The sequence below is a fragment of the Miniopterus natalensis genome, chromosome 9 (assembly GCF_054644295.1).
Source record: "Miniopterus natalensis isolate mMinNat1 chromosome 9, mMinNat1.hap1, whole genome shotgun sequence".
NCBI classification, from domain to species: Eukaryota; Metazoa; Chordata; class Mammalia; order Chiroptera; family Miniopteridae; genus Miniopterus; species Miniopterus natalensis.
In genome coordinates, this window is record NC_142089.1 from 3,929,175 (window position 1) to 3,947,979 (window position 18,805).

Here is an 18,805-nt window from a genome sequence, read left to right on the forward strand (position 1 = left end):
GCACTAACTCTTTGTAGTTTGGTTTTTCCTTAAAGAAAGCTCTCACTGCATTTATGGTTCATATCTACATTTTAATTATCTCTTGTTATTTATCCGTGTCACAACTAACTAGTATTTTGCCAGCTCATCCAGATATTGATTTTTATGTTATATGCATACTTATTACATTCATTGGTTATTCTTTTTAACGTCTTTACATTAAATGCATTAAATTTTAACATAATACTTTAATTTTTGTGTCAAAATAAACTTTAGCCCGTTTAGTTTGAGAAATTCGGTCTGTATTTTGAGGCATAACTTTATAAAATGACTTAAATTCTAAGGTAATTAGAATTTACCTTTAATGTGCATACTGGTCACTTCAGGATATTTGAGGACCCGTGAGCCATTACTCCTGCCTTCAAGGAATTTAGCATCTTACGTATATATATATTTAGTATAATAATAATAATTCTAAATATACAAACACATACAAATAGCAGTAATGGCTTCAGTGATAGCAGCAAGAATAGTAATAAGTGACTGGGTTTTTAATGTTGTTTTTTCAAATCCTCACCTGAGGACATGCTTAGAGAGAAGGGAGAGAGAGAAACCACCCGGTGCTCGACCCAACTGGGCATCAACCCGCAATATTTCGGTGCACAGGGCGATGCCCAACCAGCTAAGCCCCTCTGGCTGGGCTAATTGGTTTTTTGAGCATTTGTTATGTGTCGTAAATATACATTATCTTATTTAACTCTCATGGCTAAGTAGGGAGGAGCAATAATTCAGGAAGATCTGGTTAGTCTGAGGGGTGGGGGGGTGGGACAGACACCAAAGAAACAGGCCACAAAAGGCACCCGCATAATTTCCTGCGTCTAGTAAATTTTGTTTATTTTTTAAAATATTTTATTTTATTGATTTTAGAGAGAGAGAAACATCGATGAGAGAGAATCATCTGTAGGTTGCCTCCTCTGTGCCCCCTACTGGGGATCAAGCCCGAAACTCAGGCATGTGCCCTGGCTGGGAATCGAACCAGTGACCTCTCCGTTCATGGGCCGGTGCTCAACCACTGAGCCACACCAGCTGGGCATAAATTTTATTTTTTGAAAGCTCATTGCAGTTATTCATTTAGATAGCTCTGGCATAATGCTTATCCCTGCTTTGTTGATGAAAGAGACACGAGAGTACACAGTATTATATATATAGTATTATATATATAGTATTATATATATATGTATATATATATACATATATATACATATATATACACACACACACGCATACATGCTTGACTTTATTAGTTTTGTTTTTCAGATCTTTGCTATGTCGAATGTATGTGGTAAGAGAGAAGAAACACTGTACACCCAAAACCAGAACACACCATGTTTTCCTGCACATTTCTGCAGGGCATTTTAGTACATATGGAAAAAATATTTTAAAAAACTAGACCATGAGCTAGGTCATAAAAGAAACCTCAGTAAATTCCAGACGAGTGGGATCATAGATACATACTGACCACGCTCTCGGGCTACGCGTCAGGAAAGGCAGAACAGTCTACCAAAGGATGACCGCGAGCACCGTATGTCCGGGACACGAAACGCTGTTAACAGATAACCTGCGCCTTGCGGAGGGAGTGCAGGAGGGAAATGCTGAAAAGTCCTGGAGCTGCTGACAATGAGGACGTTTCCCAGGGGCGGGCGAGCCAGCAGACACGGAGCCCGTCCTGGCCGCAGCTGCGCTCGCCTGGCGCCACCCGGCCTCTCGCTGGAGGGAGAAGCCGCATAGCTTCTCACACTGAAGCTGTAAGAAATTTGGATTCTTTAAATAACTTTTACTGGTTTCAGAGACAGGAAGGGAGAGGGAGCGAGAGGAACATCAATGATGAGAGTCACTGATCAGCTGCCTTCTGCACGCCCCCGACTGGGGATCGAGCCCGCATCCCAGGCCTGTGCCCTGACCGGGAATCGAACCTCAGTTTCCTAGATCCTAGGTCGATGTTCAACCGCTGAGCCACACCGGCCAGGCAGAAATCCTGATTTTTAAGGAGATTACACTGTGGTGTGCATGGTCCAACCATTAAGAGCTTGCTTTTTGCCCTTGACTCAGTCATTTTCTCTGCTCAGTGAAGAAATCACTGAATGAGCTTGAGGCCACACTCAAACCCTTCGCCCAACAGGGGGGCAGGATCTCCCCGCCCGCCACCGGCGGCCAAGGAGGAGCAGGAATTCGCACTCAGCTCCCTCCCGGGCAAGGAGGGAAACCCCCAGAATGACTGTGACTCGCTGGGCAGGTTAGCCTGGGGGGGGCACCGGAAGGAGACTCCCCTGGGAGACCTGCCGCAATTTCTGGCCCCTGTTCTGGCTGCGGAGTGGTAACCGTCCGAGAGAGCGCCACGTGTTTGCTGCAGCTCTCAGGGGCACGGACGGTTAAATGAGAGGAATTCTAATTTAGTACGGGAAGGGGACCCGTGCCGCTTTCCCCTGCCAGACGTTATGCTCCACTTCTTTTGGTAACAACGTCCTCGGTTTTCTTGGGGAATAACCTCTCCCTCTCCCAGGATGCCATCCTAAGTTTGGGGGACGGGTGCAAATCCAAGCCTGCCCAATGGGTCCAGAATTCCCTGGGCACCGTGACTGGTCTCGACTTGGGGAGATGGATCTGTAATCTTTCTGTCTTTGGGGAGCTTTTTGTAGGGGCTTTTGTTGAAAGAGACTCTCTCTGTCCCTTCGAGAGCATAGCCACGAGGTATGTAAGTCTGGAGTAGCTTGGGGGTCATCTTTGCCGCCACATGGACAAAGGACTAAAATAAAGGCAACTCAGGAAAATAAATTTTTTTTTTAAAAAGGAGCCAAGAGATGAAGAGGGACATTCTTGATGAAATCATTTGGGCGCCTAGATCCAGCCATGCCTGAAGCTAGAAGTAGCCCTGAACTTTCTGACTATACAAGCCAATAAATTCATTTTTAAAATTAAGCTAACTTAAGATTTATCACTTACAAGAGACATAGCAACTAATAAAAGTATTTTAAAAAAACAACAAACTAATTGGATTTGTACTCAGACTTTTGGTTCAACCTATTGATCGTCAACAAAATACAGATACCTTCTTAAAAAAGAAGGAACAGCATTGTTTTATTCACGGATACAAAACAGCTATTTTTCTTAATTTTAAATTGTGTTTTATTTGTTTATGCAACAAAGAACTATAAGGAAATTTAAAATACATTTGGAGAGCTGCCTGTTCTCCGAAAGCCCCTTAACTACAGAGGCTGCTGGTTTCAGAGACCCCTGATTGAGGTTCCCCCTTGGAGCCTCTCCCTTCCTTGCACGGTGGCCTTAAAACATCCCAGTTCTCATGAAAGCATGGATTCGAACTCCTTTCTCACAAGCCCGGTGAAAAAACTTTAACCGGACAGGAAAATAATTAGACCTTCACTTATTGGCTCTTTCAATGCTTTATGGGCAAATTTTGGGGGTGCCCTTCAGCCCTGCCACCTTGACATTGGCCATCTCTGCTGCCCGAGAGAGCACAGGGCTGAGGAGCGGAGCAGAGAACACGTGTGTTCAGTCCCGAGCGCATTTGCACGCGTGAGTGATTCTCAGCAGGCCAAACCGGCTTACATATCAATATTTACATTAAAAATTTACATGAAAAGGCCAGAAAAGTACCATCCAACTTAAGGAGAATGTGAAGCCTCTCTCATTTGCACTTGAAGAGGGCTGTCAGTCAAGGATTTTTTTGGTTTTTAATTTTTTCGGTTACTGGAGAGATGCTTCTCTTGGAAGGCCGCGCTTTTCTTTTTTAGGCTACAACGTGCTTCGCCGCTTAAACGCGCTCATCCTGAAATAACGTGGGCTTCGTTTTTCCATGCCTTGAATTTGAGGGATACGGCCCTGGATAAAAACATATCCGTGGGGAAAAGCGTTTTTCTCGATTCAGAAATGTTAGCCTAGTTCGTTCGGTGGCAGCCAGGTGACCTGGGACCAACCTAGTCGTCGAATCGTAGTTTCTAAAACCACAAACGTTTTGGTTAAAGTAACGCGAAGATGAGTCCTTTCCACGACAGCTCAGCGGCTCTCCCGAGCTGTGACTGTCAAAACGGTAGAGACTGGCGCCCCCCCCCCCAAAAAAAAAATCAATTTGGTGTCATAGAGAAACCTACTGCTGAGCGTTTGCATTAGAAAGGAAGGGAGAGCGAGCGAGCCCCCGGGACCCCTGAACCGATGTGTAAGGGGCGGGAGACGGCAGCAGAGCCTAAGTCAAACGGAACTTAAGTCTTTCTTTTCTAGGAGGAGCCCTCCCCCAGCCGCCCCAGCCTCTGTGGGACATCAACCCCGTCTTCTGCACCAGCCCCAGGACGGGGGCATCTAACAGCTCATTCAAAGAATTGCCACGCTCCTCCCTTCTTCGCTTTAGTGACAGTGACACCCCCGGTCCCAGATGCGTTTCCCCCGTGGGTAGTCTTGGTATTTCAGTTCTGAAATGAGTTGGGGTTGGCTTTGCCACTTTTTGGGGGGCCCAGGTGGCAGGCACAGGTGGCTGGGCACCTGCGGAACATGTAGTCTCACCCACCTGGCCCTTCTCCCGGCCCCCCCCGCCCCCCCCCCCGTGTGGTCCCATTTCCCGCCCAGCCTCCTGCTGGTGTGCACACCCCGCGAAGTGATGCCCTACACCCACCCCTGCCCCCCGGGGACGGGCATGGGCCACGGTCTCCTTAGGCATCACCCATGTCGCTTTCTCTCACCCCCCCCCCAGCCTCAAGCCAAGGGAACAGCGTGTAACTCTCCCATTCCGTGGTTCTTTCAAATGACAGGTGACGGGGTATAGTGGATGGACGGCGGCCTCTGAAGCCTCGCCCAGCTTGAGGCCATCCCTGACCGTCCCCGCCTTTGAACTTGGGCCCTGCTCACCCGAAGGGCCCCCTTCGCCACGCCAGCGCTGGCGACCTGGGAGGGCGCGCCTCCTCGTGGCCAGTCGGAGAGTTGCAGTCAGTTTCCATTTCTCACATTCAATTTTTTTTTTTTTTTAAGATGTAAAAATCACTTCCTGACCCTAAAGGCTGGGAAGTGTGTTAGGGGACGGTTGACGTCCCAGGAAACGAGACGTGCGCGGAGGTTGCCTTCAAGGAGTCAGGGTAGCCAACCGCCCCAGTTTGCCTGGGGCTGAAGGATTTCCGGGGACCCAGACTTCCAGCCCTAAAAGCCAGTTAGCCCTGACCAGCCCTGGGCCAGCTGGTCCCCCTGGGATCATCCCATTCCCTCCACCGCTGTGCAGGGACAAGGCCTCTACAGGGGTTACAACCCAGGGCTGGCCGTCTAAGTGGGAACGGGGACTGAGAAAAGTCTGCAGAACGGCTCAGCTTCCCGAAAGGGCAGGTGTAAGCAGGGCCTCGGATCAGAGGCAAGTCGGGGGAAGTCAGTGACATCAGGACCCTGGGCCCTTCAACTGCGTCCGAACAGCCACGTGCTGGACGCTGTGATCAGCTTGTGTCCCTCCCTCTAGGGCCGGTCCCCATCAGAGGAAGCCCTGCGCAGACTGATGAACGCGTGGGTATTTTCTCTCCTTCTGCAAGACGACATCAAGGTTCCACCCCACAGAGCCCAAGTGGGAAACTCAAGCGTCCTTTCGGCCCCCCAGGGCTTGGCCAACGTCAACATTATAAACAGATCAGAAATTAACGTCCCCTGACTAATCGCTAGGAGCTAAGGTAATAGCTGCGGTTTAGTCACGCGGCGCAGAGCAGAAGGAACACACCGCGTGCCCGTCGGGGGTGGAAGACAACCAGGGGAGGTCGGCTGCCCCTGCCTGCGCTGGCCACGGGCCCGGGCCGCAGGGCTGGCACTCGCCGCCTCCTGCAGGTGTTTCGTGAACAGAACACGCCGGCCTTCCAACCCCTTCGGGTCACATCCCAAAGCCACCCTCGCTGGTCCTGGAAGGCTGCCTTTGCCAACGCGTGCCCGGCGATCGAGGCTGACCCGATTGCAGGGCCAGAGGCGGGGCTGTTGACACCAAGGCTCGGAGCGCCTCAGGCCATTATCACAGAACCGGGGTGCACCTGGGCCTGATTTTACCCTCGGGCGTACATTGCGCAGTGTCCGGAGGAATTCCGGTTGTCACAACTTGGTGAGTGCAAGTGGCATCTAGCGGCCGGCACCAGGGATGCTGCTAGCATCCTACACGGCCCCCACGAAAAGGGAGGGTCCAGCCCCACACACCCGTCCTGCCGGGGCTGAGAAACCTTGCAAGAGGGCAGGTGACCGTCAGATTCCCCTGGTCCCCTCTTACTCTAGCTGTTCAACAAAAGCAGGGTGCAGCCCGGCAGGGCGGGGCTCAGCCATTGAGCGTCGACCTAGGACCCAGGTGATCGGGGTTCGATTCCCGGTCGGGGCACATGCCCGGGTTGTGGGCTTGATCAATGACTCTCTCATCATTGACGTTTCTCTCTCTCTCTCCCTCTCCTTTCCTCTCTCTGAAATCAATAAAGATATTTAAAAAAAAAAAAAAAAAAAGCAGAGTGTAGAGCCCAGCGGGCCCGACGTGCAGAGACTGAGTCCCGCGGTTGATTGGGAGCAGCCGAAAGCCCCGAGCTGCCCCATGAGCGTAAACCGGTGCTGCTCCCGGGGGCAAACCCACACCGGAGGCTGGTGGTCACGTCCAGCCGGCTGCCAGAAGGAAGGTCGAGGTTCGGAAATGCAGCGCTGTGAAAACTCAAGGGGCAGCCGCACGTCTGGGCCGATTTACAAAACCATGGTGGCTTACGGTGCACCTGATCAAGCGAGTGATAGTAATAGAGTTTTTTAAAAATTTCTTATTTTTGGTTAATCTCACCTGAGGATACTTTTTTCCATTAACGCTCAGGGAGAGCGGGAGGGGGGAAGGGGGCGGAGAGAGGAACGTGGGTGTGTGCCGGGACGAGTGGTTTGCCCACGAAGACAAAGCCGGAGGCGGCCCGGATGAGAGGAAGCCACGCGGCCCACGTGGCCCGTGTCGCTGGCACCCCTCTAACAGGCGTCTTAGAAAATGATATTAAATTAAAAAGCTTTCTTAGGCTGCAAGCCAGGATGGATGTATCTGCCCTTCCTTATCGGTTTACGTTAGTCTGGACTTGTGGGGCGTTAGTGTGGGCTCTAATTGACAACTCAGTGCTATTTCACTAATTTTGTTGTTGAAATTGTTCCCAGCCTCGGCCATCAGGGGAATCTCGCAGACGTACCCCCGTCGCCGTATTTTTGTTCGCTTGAGTACTTTCCTACTTTCTGGCACCACAAGGCTCCCCAGTCTCACCTTCTAAATGTCCCTGTGGGCCGTGTTTAAAAGCTATTACTAGCCCTGGCCGGTGTGGCTCAGTGGTTAGAGCCTCGGCCCGCACACCAAAGGGTTCGCAGGGTTGATTCCTGGTCAAGGGCAGGTACCTGGGTTGCAGGTTGGATCCCCGGGCCCGAGTGTGGGAAGCTACCAGTCGATGGGTCTCCCAACTCAACGTTTTTCTTCTTCAATAACGATCTTTTCGAAACGCATTTTTACCTTCCACAGGATGATTTTTATTGCTGGGATGTTAGCCCTAGAGGAAGCTCCCTCGGATAACGAAGGCGCGTGTTCTAGTTCCCAGCTTTCGCATCCAGCTGGACCCCCCCCCCCCCCGGGTGATGCTCGTGCATTAACGCTGCGTGGGCCTGCGTGGACGCCTGGGTTTTCTGGGTGTGGGAACAAAGGCTGGGTTCACTGACGCTGCGGGAGCAGGCTCGCTGTCGGCGTCAGGTCAGTCCTTCCTTCCCTGTCTGCCTGTCCACACCCGGCAAGACGGTGCCAGAGCTGGCTGGGAGCGCAGCGGGTGCGTGTGCCCAATTCCACATTTCCCATCCCGGAGGCCGCGATGCGTGGGCCGGGGACGGCTAATCGCCGCCCTCAAGGGCGCCTAGAGGGCCCTCCAGGCTGAACCAGGGTGAAATTCCTGGAAACAGCTACGTACCCACAAGCTCCGTGAAGGATACATATTCAGGGGTGGGCTTTTTCCCCAAACACGACGATTTTTCATCTCATTTCCCCACGCCCATCCTCCACCTTGTCCCAGGATTCTGACAGCTGCGCACACAAATCCTTCATCATTTTTTCAGCGGAACAGCCCCCTTCGGCGTTTCATAGAAAGATGCTGAATTATTTAGTCAAGAGGGCAAAAATTATGGGCCGTGGAAGGCGCCCAAAAAGTGCTCGAGAAATTGAAAAACGCAAGATGTCCTTCCGACGCACGCTGTATTTTTCCTGGCAAAGCCCGTGTTCAGGAATCCCTGCCGCTAGCTGGTGCTAGGGAACCGCTCGGGCAGCCGGCGATTGCACAGAGCGGGCCGCACTCTGTCGCTCTAAGGGGGTCATTCCTCTCGGTTGGACGCCGCGGCCTTTCTGTCATTGCCACCGGGTAGCTTATGAAGCGGAGGGAGCAGGTCCCCCCCCCGATCCTGCCCCGGGGGTCTGCCCCCTCCCGCAGCCACTCTGACAAATATCGAAGAGATTTCCTTTTTGAAAAAAAATTCTTTTTAATTGATTTTTTTTTAGAGAGGGAGAGAAACATCTCTTTGTCAGTCCATTTATTTTGTGCATTTCGCTGATTGATTCTTGTATGTGCCCTGACCGGGGATTGAACCCGAAATCTTGAACCTGTGGAGATGACTCTCCAACCAGCTGAGCCACCGGGCCGGGGGCAAAGGCCTTTTAGAATGAGATCTTTTATAAAGTCTCCTTCAACACTAGAACTTTCTGATTTTGTCGGCACTTTCAACACATACACTGATTTTAAATTATTCTTGAATCTTATAATATAAATGGCGCTTTTTTTTTTTTTTGGCTACAGATTTTAAAAGAAAAGGTATCCTGATAAAAAAAGACCGATTTCCAATTTAAGTTGTGAAAGTCCTGCTGGGAGGAAGGGACAGAGCTCTCCTCTATTTTACAATTTCACATGGGCGCGTTTACGCGGGATGTGACCGTAGCATTTTCGTATTTTCTTCTGGGTCAGCGTGATGCCCTCGATCCGACGCCACAGGGCTCGTCTCTCCCCCGGCTTCACGGTTATCATTTCTGATTCACGAACGTTTCCCTTTTCTTGTGATTTTTTTGGTGGGGTTGCCTTTTTACCCCACGACTGATGTTTATTTATAAATTGATTGCCTTCTTTAAACAGCCATTCGTTTACTGGTGATCGATGGCAGCTGCTCACCTCATTCCGCCTCCGGGCTGCCGGACCAGGATGGAGCTCGCTGCAGGCCTCCCGGGGCCTCCCGCTCTTAACCGTGTGCGTGAAGCAGGATCTGTATGAATTTTAACCAAAAGCCAGCTGACTGGGTGCAGAAGCAGAAACGAGAGCCCAGCTGTCCTTGTGGACACCGGACGTTAAAGAGACTTGCAAAAATGCCAAACAAGGCCACTCCTCTCGCAAAATCGCTTTCGTTTGGGAATACACAGTTCCTTTTCATTAACAATGTGCTATTTTATGTTACTATGCAATGGGCTTACGACTGTATTTTTAAATGAATAAACATTACAGTTTGTCTCGGTTTTATTTTCTAATATGGTAAATACTGGCAGATACACCACACGAGCAAAGGCCCTTTGTTGGCGCTAAATCACGTTTGAGCGTAAAGAGCTCCTGAGATCAGAAAGTTGAAGAACAGCCGTTCGAGGAAACACCTGGCCCCACCTCACTTCCAGCCTTTTCTTGATGAGCGTGAAACGCTCCTCGCAACAGCCCTTCAAGGAAAATAGAGATGAGGCCGGCGTCTCCCATGTAAAGCGTCTTGTCCGGAGGCCCCACCCAGGCAGACGTCCCCTGTCTTCTCGGAATCAGGGTAAGGTCAAACTAGTCATCTGCAAACTAGTCATCGACAGTCCGACCGCTTTAAAATGGAGGGTATTTTAAAGTTAGTTTGTCACCTATGATCCAAATGCGCAGAAAACCCAAATTCCGTTTCTTCCTTGGAAAATTATTTAACTGCAATAATGTCAACATTAATGTTTTTAATAAAAAAAGAAACATGTTCCCAATAAGTTTAAAAAAAAGAAAATTATTTAAATACAATCGTAGCATCTCAGAATAAACGGTGACGATAAAGGATTGGAGATACATTCTGGAAATATAGCTTCGCCGCCTTCGTTTTAAATAGAGTGCCAGAGCTTGTAGCTTCACATGAAGCTGTGCACTCTGCAGGGTTCTGAAAGGCGTACCCTGACTTTCAACGTTCAGGTCAAGACTTGGTTTTCCTTCCCAGGTAATGAGGTATAATCCTTGTGGGAAAAAAAAAAAATTAGCCAGAGAGCCCAGAAAATAAAGTCCAAGCTTCAGGAATGTGCTAGAATATTGTGTGCCGTCAAAAGAGATTTTGAGATGCCTCCCTGGACTGTAGTATTTGGATGCTAAATGGTGTTTTTTTCAAGATGCTATTTAAAATGAGATTTTGCTGTATGTTCATGGAATGCTTTAAACATAATTTTAAGTCTTTTGAAGCCATCGAAGAGTCCGCTCTTGGCCTGGCCAGTGTGGCTCTGTTGGTTGGGCGTCTCCCATGCATGAAAGGTCACCGGTTTGATTCCCGGTCGGGGCACATGCCCGGGTTGCGGGTTTGATCCCTGACAGGGGGTGTGCAGGGGGCGGGCGACGGATGCTACGCTCTCATTTCGATGTTTCTCTCTCTCCCTCTCCCTTCCTCTCTCTCTAAAAGTCAAGAAAAATATTTTAAAAAGAGCTGCAAGGGGTTGGGGTTCCGAACACGTTACCTCGTTACTGAACGCAGGGGACCCCCCCATTAAATAACACTCGCCAGCTCCCCTCCCCATGCCCACTCCTGCCCCGCGCCCGGGACGCTTAGTCGCCGGGACCGAGACCCTCCGGAGAGCGAACGGGATGGGAAGGACCCTGCCGGCTCAGGCCCTCGGACTCCGTTTGCACAGGGATTTGCAGTGTCGCGCTCATCAGTGCGGAGGCGTTAACAGGCCAGGAGGCTGAATGGAGATCTTTGTACTTTCACCCAACTGTTTGTTACCGAGAGGGTCTGTGGGTTTGGTCCGACGCCTAGATCCACAGACGCAGACAAACGAGACACAGAGCCGATGCGACGTGGGGTTTATTTACCGAGTGGGCTCTGGCCACGGCTGGAAGGCGGCACAGGGCTGTGACTCAGGGCCTTGTGGGTGCCCCGGCCTCCTCTGGGCGGCCCCCCAGGCTGCGGGGTTCCCATCGTGGCAGCCGCTCCTACCCCACAGGCTGATGACCTGGGCTGGGCTGGGCTGGGCTGGGCTTAGCCGGAGGTGACTGCAGGGCTGGGGTCGCTGAGGATGACCTCACCCGGTGAGCACAGCTTTCCCCTCTGAACAGCCACGCCTTGCACACGTGTGGGGCGCTGGGGGAGAGGGGCAGAACCCGAGCTAAGGTGAGCGACTCTGGAGGGGCCCACGGGGACGCGTGGGGGCTGTCCCAGGAGGAGCCTTGCGCCAGCACTGCCACGGCAGCCAGCCCAGGGCAGCGCCTTTGCCTCGTGCGTTCCTTTCCTGTGGCGGCCGTGACGAGCCACAGCCTGGGCTGGCTGAAAACAAGCGATTTCTGTTCTCTTACGGCCTGGAGGCCCGGAGCCCAGGCCCAAGGTGCCGGGGGCTGCGTTGCCCTCGGGCCTGCGGGGAGGCTGGATTGCCCCCCCCCCCCCCCCCCCCCGTCTGGGGTCTGCCGTTCCTCGGCCTGTGGCTGCCTCGCTCCCGTCTCCGCCTCCGCGGCCACACGGCCCCCTCCTCTTCTGTGTCTTCTCTGTCGTAAGTTCACATACAGGGTTTAGGGCCCAGCTGGGTGATCTCCTCTTAAGACCCTTAAATGAGCTCCATCTGGAAAGACCCTTTTGCCAAATAAGGTCACGTTCCCAGGTTCCAGGGACTTGGGCATGGACGTGCCTTTTGGGGACACCGTTGACCCCACTACACCTGGACGCAGGGTTCCTTCCTGATGCCCTGACTCCCTTAAAGAAGGTTAGGGGCCGTGGCATGGGGAAGGCAGTCCAGTTGCTACCTATCCACGAGATGAAGTTGTGCGGAAGGGAGCTAAGCATCTCTCTGAGCTGAAGGAGAGGCTCCCTCACCCCTGCACCCTGTGGCCAGCTCCTGTCAGGCCCTTCCCTGGAGCAGGCGTTTCACACCCACCACAGCAGGAGCAGGGGGGCAGGTCAAAGGCACCCAAAGCTCCACCGGCCTCACACCTGAGCTCTGGTAGCCCTGTGTGCTGGGGCGTGAGTGACCAGCAGGGCCGTCGGTCCGGGTGTCCTGCATGGCTCCCAGGCTTCGGCTGCTGAATTCCCAGTAGTCTTGACTTGACCTCGCTAATCAAGGGAGGTGGCGGCAGGGAGCTGGGCTGCACCAGAGTAAGGTGACGGTAAACCGCATCCCGGGTCTGTGACGCAGACATCAAGGGGCTCGCGGGCAGCAGGTGACTCTTCTAGTTTCAGGGATCCCCGCAGGGCCTTTTGTTCTCAACAACCTTTTACCACCTGTCCAGGTCCTGAAATTTCACCATTGGTGACATTCCTCTGATCTCTGGGTTTTTTAAATAACTTATTTTTCTGGATGTGAATAGCAATTTATCTGAGTGAGCCTCTACAGATGAAATACTGTATGTTTGGGCCATGGGGAAAGAGCCATGGGTGTGGGACCACAGCTCCTCCGCCTACGATGAGGTGGCCTTGGGTAATCCAACCACTCCCACTCCTGGCTTCCTCGCCTGAAAGAAGGGGAACGATCATACCCACACTTCAGGGTCATTGTGAGGACTGCACGCATTGTACGTAGAGAATCTAGCATGTTTCTGGGTGTGATTGTTTTGAAAAGAACAGTAAGTCCTACTGCTGTGGTATGTCGGTCGCTTTATAACTTATAAAATGCTTCCGTGCGCACTGTTTGTTCCAGATGCAATCTCATGAACTGGGCTGGGCTGTTATCATTTCTATGTTTACAGGCGAGGAGACAGGTAACGCGCTGTTGTGAACGGCCAGCCGCCTCTTCCCACCCTCGGCTCCAGGCTCTCTCTCTCTTCCCTGGTCTTTGCCCCTCAGGTGGGCCCGTTGGCAGTCAGCTGAGGGACACCCGTCAAGGGGGCCGGGCCCCGATCAGGAGCCTGGGGGAGAGGAGAGAACAAAGACAGGTGGGAGGGTGCCAAAAAAACTCTTACCTTTGCCACAACCGTCTCTGGAATTGTGTTGCTGTGTGTTCGCCTGCCCGCCAGCCGTGTGTCAACACCGTCGCTGTTACTGTAGGTCAGTCCCCGTGAATGAAGAACACTCCTCAGACCCCAAACAAACCATAGACCCCAAAAACTGTTTTCATTGGCGTGCTTGGTGCGCTATTGGGAGAATTTCATCTCGCTGTTGACATCTATGGCACAGAGCCTGACTCACGGGAGGCCCTCAATGGCTATTTGTTGAATGCACAGTCAACAGGCGTCGGGTTTTATCGGCGTGAAAGCGTTTCTGGCCACTCAGGGTGAGTGCTGAGTGAGGCGAAAGCATTGCGGGGTGAGTCACCACGAAGGGCGGAGACGCCGGGCGGCCGGGCCTGCCATCGCGTTCCCCTCGCCTATTGTTCTGAGCTACATTTCTTTCACCGTGGATTCCTCCGGCGTGACCGAAGAGTTGGAGTCACGGTATGGGAAGGTCCAGTCACATCTGTCTGTCACAGAGGAAGCCTGGTGGCTGCCAACCCATTGTTTGGAAGAATCCAGGGAATGGCTCGGGTCAGAGGGGAAGAGGTCAGTGTCGCTGTGGGCTGGACGGGCTGGATGGACAGAGGGAGCCGCCCTCGCAGATGGGTTGTTGGGGGGGGGGGGGGGGCATTGTTTCCCAGGGCAGCTGTAGCAAATTATCTCCGAATGGGTGGCTTTAAAGCAACAGAAATTTATTCTCTCATAGTTCTGGCGGCCACAGGTCTGAAATCAAGGCGTCGGCAGGCGCGTCTCCTTAGGAAAACTCCCGGGGAGCCTTCTGGCGTCTTCCAGCTGCTGGGGGCTCCAGGTGTTCCTTGGCTTGTGGCAGCATCGTCCCGATCCCTGCCTCGGCCTTCACACGGCCTCTCCTCTGTGTCGTCTCCTCTTTTTACAAGAACCCTTGCTACTGGGTGTAGGGCCGAGCCAGTTAACCCAGGATTGATCTCATCTCGAGAGCCTTAACTTGGCCACACCTGCAAAGACCCTTTTCCCAATTAAGGTCAGCTTCACAGAGACGGCGTCAGGACTCGGGCCTGTTTGGGGGAGCGTGCCCCCAGTTCAACCCACGAGAGGTGGGGTCACACCCAGTTGTTTTCCGAAAGTGATGCTGATAAAATGATTCGTGGAGATCACTGAGAAATCCCCAATCAACATCAAGCATATTTCTTATTTAAAAGGAGAAAGTGTTGGATTGAATTCTGTGTGCCTAGCAATTATTTTTTCTTTTTTCCAGGAGTCTAGTTCACATCTTTAAATTCTTTTTCTTCTACATATTGGAAATCTCTTCGAACAACTCATCTATCACTTGTACTGACTTTGAAATTTACTACATTCTATTTTTATTAGAAAGCATGATCTCCAAAAAAAAAAAAAAAAAGGTTTTCATGGAATATAGATGAGACATTTCTATCATTTTGAAAAGAAATAAATGTATTTAATTCAAATGATTTTGTGTTTTGAAAAATTCATATCAGGTGGTCATCTGAAGGGCACCAGGGCGACTGTGAAGTTATAGTCCATTTAATTCCAATTAATTCAGACCTTCTTTCTACGGGCGTCGTGCTTGTAAGAAAAATTGCAGGTAACGCCTAGTCAAGTCTTGATATTTAAACATGCAAAAAAAAAAATGAACTCATTTTTACTTCTGTCTTTCCTAGCGGACAAAATCCTGCTCTCTAGAAAAATGGAAGTTCTTTTATTATGACGCCATTTGTCACAATGTTGTTTTGGAAATTTAAAAATTTAGAAACATCCTAAATCTGCATCATCAGGAACAGCCTAAGTAAATGGGGGTAGAAGCAGGACCTAACACAACACCGGCGATTTTCAACCGGGCGCCGCAAGGATGCTTGAAACACGCAACACCTGACTAGTCGGGGCGCTGGCCCCGTTCCCCTTAGATTGTCAAATAAAAAAAATGACAACAGCCAACACAACCATAGCCGTCCAGTGTGTGGACGAATTATAATGATGCCCATTTATTTTATTTTTTTGGTCAGGTCGGCAGAACATCTATTTTCTGGTGGGCCCCAGAATTAGTCATTAGTTTCTGCGCCAGGAGATGGGAAGGGCTGAAACCCGCTGAGCTGACCTGGGCCAGCAGCGCAGATGCCCGGCGGCCCCGCGTCGGCGAGAATAAACCTCCCGAAAACAGGGCAGAGGAAGCCAGTCACGGGGCATGAGCCCCTGGATGTACAAATTGGAAGGATGCACAGCAAACTCAGTGTCTTGAGCGGGGCAGGAAGAGACGTATTTCCAAGTGAAACGCACCCTCTGTGGGGAATAATCCCCCCGGGAAGGGGAGAAATGAAGGAACCGATGTCAGAAGGGACATACGTGCGAGATTTTACTTCTAGAAAAATCCCAAGGTACATAGAAAATATGAGAAAACGGCAGGGTTTGCTTGAGCTCAGTGGGGGGGATATGGGGCTCTGTTAGGATTCTCTCTGTTTTTCTGTATGTTTAAAATATTTTATTAGAAAGAGGTTCCTATTTTCCACTGACTGTGTCTTCAACATGCTCTACCGTCGAGCTGATAGGGAGACACTGATTTTAACAGGTGACACGTGGACCGAACCAAGGAGAGGAGAGGAGAGGGGGCCGGAGAGTGTGCCAAGGCCCCTGTGCCACCGGCCGCTGCGTAACCCTGTCATTTTAGGCAGCTGTTCGAACCTCAGTTTCTTCGGTTGCAAAATGGGGGTCACCTCCGTCTCGCCTGCGCTGCAGGGACGCGAGAGGAGATGAGCTACGATAACAGAAGGGGCGGCCGTCGGGGGAATTGCAGCTAAGGATGGAGCCGCTGCTGTGTTTTCAGACGGGCACCGAGCATTCATTCTTTACCCTCGGGCTGATGGCAGCGCTGTGACCTAGGAATTACTTCCTACGCCGTTCCATGTCAAAAATAGTAAGAAACAGGTGGCTTCCCCTCTGCTTGTCCTTCCAGAACCACCCCCCCCCCCCCACAGGGAACGAACGGGCCATGGCTCGGGGGTAAGGGGCCGGCAGAACCTTCTGTCTTTATTGAGAGGTGAGAACTGAGCCTTGGGTGATCCCAGGAGGGGAGAGGGTGACAAGCCGAGAACCAGGAGGGGCCCTCAGTATGGCACCCAAGGAACAGAAGGTGGCTTCAGGAAGGGGGGCGGCCCTGGCCGGTGGCTCAGTTGGTCAGAGCCTTGTCCCCGTAGGCCACGGTGGTTGTGGGTTCCGCCCCCGGTCAGGGCACATACAACAGTCAACCAATGATGCAGAAGGGGAGTAACAAATCGGTGTTTCTCTCTCTCTCTCAAACCAATCAAAGCGTATTTTTAAAAGCTCACCTTCTTCATGCCAGTGGGACAGTCTTCAGTCTTCTACTCCAAGATCTTCAATTTGTTCTGCAGTATTGCCCCTTAACCGTGGTTATAAAAACTTTCTATTTACTGGATTGAAAACCTAGGATCTATGGTGCGTTCTAACCCGATGGTAAGCTTCGGGAAGAGCGAAGGGAAACGCGGTCTCCCCGGGAAGGCCGAGTCCCGGGGCAGGTGCGAGTATCCGGCTGCGCTTCAGGGACTTGTCATCAGAGAAACAAAAGTTTTGATGTCAGCATATGTGATCTCCCCCATCCAAGCGCTGGCCCCAAGCAGCCCCAAGCCCTGAGCACGAAATAAATATGAATTAAAGTAAAGATAGAGCGAGAGGGAGGAATTCGGTTACTTTCCCTTTCCCTCCGATTGTTCAAAGTGGCTCCTGAAGCAGAACTAAGTCCTGGTGTTTGATGGCTTCTCCCAGGTTTAAAGAAAAAAACAAAAAACGAAACACCTGGGGTTAAAACCAGGCTTTGCTAGGACACAGCAGTTAACCCCAGGCCTGCTGTTTCCTGGACTCCCAGCCCCCGTGGCAGCTCCGACAGTTTCCGGCCTGTCCCGAGCTGCGGGGCGTGTGCAAGGGCACTGCGTTTGCTGCACCTGCCGTAGCCGAGGCCCAAGGTCGGGTCCCTTTCCGCCTGCGGGGCCAGGTGGATGCCGTGAGCCTTCTGCTGGGACAGGTGTGCTTTCCGCCGAACCAGCGCCTGCAAGTTCTTAGGAAGAAAACTGTGGCCCCAAAAGGTTACCACTTATGAACCAACCGGGCCCCCGGGAGCCCTGATATCTGGCAAATTCGACAGCCTGGCTTTAACATACTTGAGGTTTTGTTAGGAGGAAGGCGCCCTCCTCCCAGCTCTCCTGGTCCTAGCATCCCGCCTTTAGGAGTGGGGCTGGGATGGGCAGGGAGGCGGCCCAGGGCGTGGCGCTGGGGCTCCCCTGGAGCTGTGAGGTGGGGGTTTGCAGTGAGGGCCAAGGAGCTGTGGGCTGTCCCAGGATCAGGAATTCTGGAAGGCGCCCCCAGACCCACAGGCAGCTGGAACGCCCTCAACCAGGGTTGTTACCGCCCGTTTCTGGGTGGCCATGCCCAGCACACCTGGGGGCAGGTTTCCAGGCAGGACCCTCGGGGAAGGCGTAGCTGCCCCCTCGCCCGGCTCCTCTCTCCATCGCAGAGAAATCAGGAGCCCGGCTACACCTTGTTAACCCGTTAGGATCGGGGGGGGGGGGCCAAAGTCCCAGGTGCCCCTTGTCTTCCCATCCCACTTGTCTACTGGCCCTTAAGCTCTCTACGTGGGCAGAGCCCTAGGTGAAAGCTGTAGTTAGGTTTCTTCCCCTGGGCTGTAGTTCCTGTGCCCATATAACCCGCCCCCGGGCGAGTCAAGAGGCAGATGTTGGCCTAACTCAGACGCTTATCTGGAGACGCTCTCGAGCGTGACCCCGGCTTGATCGAGATTTCCAATCAAGGCTCCGACTCCAAGGTTATGCGCAATCATCTGTTTTATTTTCAGACACGTCCACACTGCATCGAGCATCAACACGGATGCGACTGAGGAACCCACAGCCCGGGCCCAGCAGGCGGGGGGTCCAGGGCGCGGCCGGGTGCACCGTGACTCCCGCAGGGGGAGGAGGCGGCAGAGGGGCTGGGATGAGCAGGATGCCCAGCTCCCGTCGGGACCCGGCGACCCCCCCCCCCCCAGGGCACGGAGCTCAGGGCTCTGCTGCCCCCGCCGGCAGGCGATGCCCACGTGGGAACCGGGCTGGCGGGGCAGCGGCCCTGCGGCAGCAGCAGGGCGCACTGTTTAAAACGATGTCCACATGTCGCTGCAAAACAAAGGGAGGAGCGGCTGTGCTTTCCGATCGCTCCCGTCTCTCCGTTTGACGAGCTCGTGCAGGTTTACAGGGTCTCAGACCCGCAGGACCAGTCAAATGGGTGAAGGCCATTTGTTTAGGAAAATGCGTTCAGCTGACGTCTGGGGAGAAACGGACTGAGCCGGGCGGTGCCAACACGGACGGAGCCGGGCGGTGCCAACGCGGACTGGCAGCCCGGGCGCCTTCATTTGGATCTTTCCAATGACAACCCCACAGAAAGATGTGGGATCTCATGAAGACCGGCAGCATCTTCTGTTTTTAAATCAAACCGCTCTCTAACCATTGATCTTGCCCGAGATTATTTTTGCTTTCCCGTGTCTTTCCTCTGAGGCGGACGGGGAACGTTAGAAAGCCGGCGGGTGGGTTGTGGCTCCCGGGCCAGAGGGA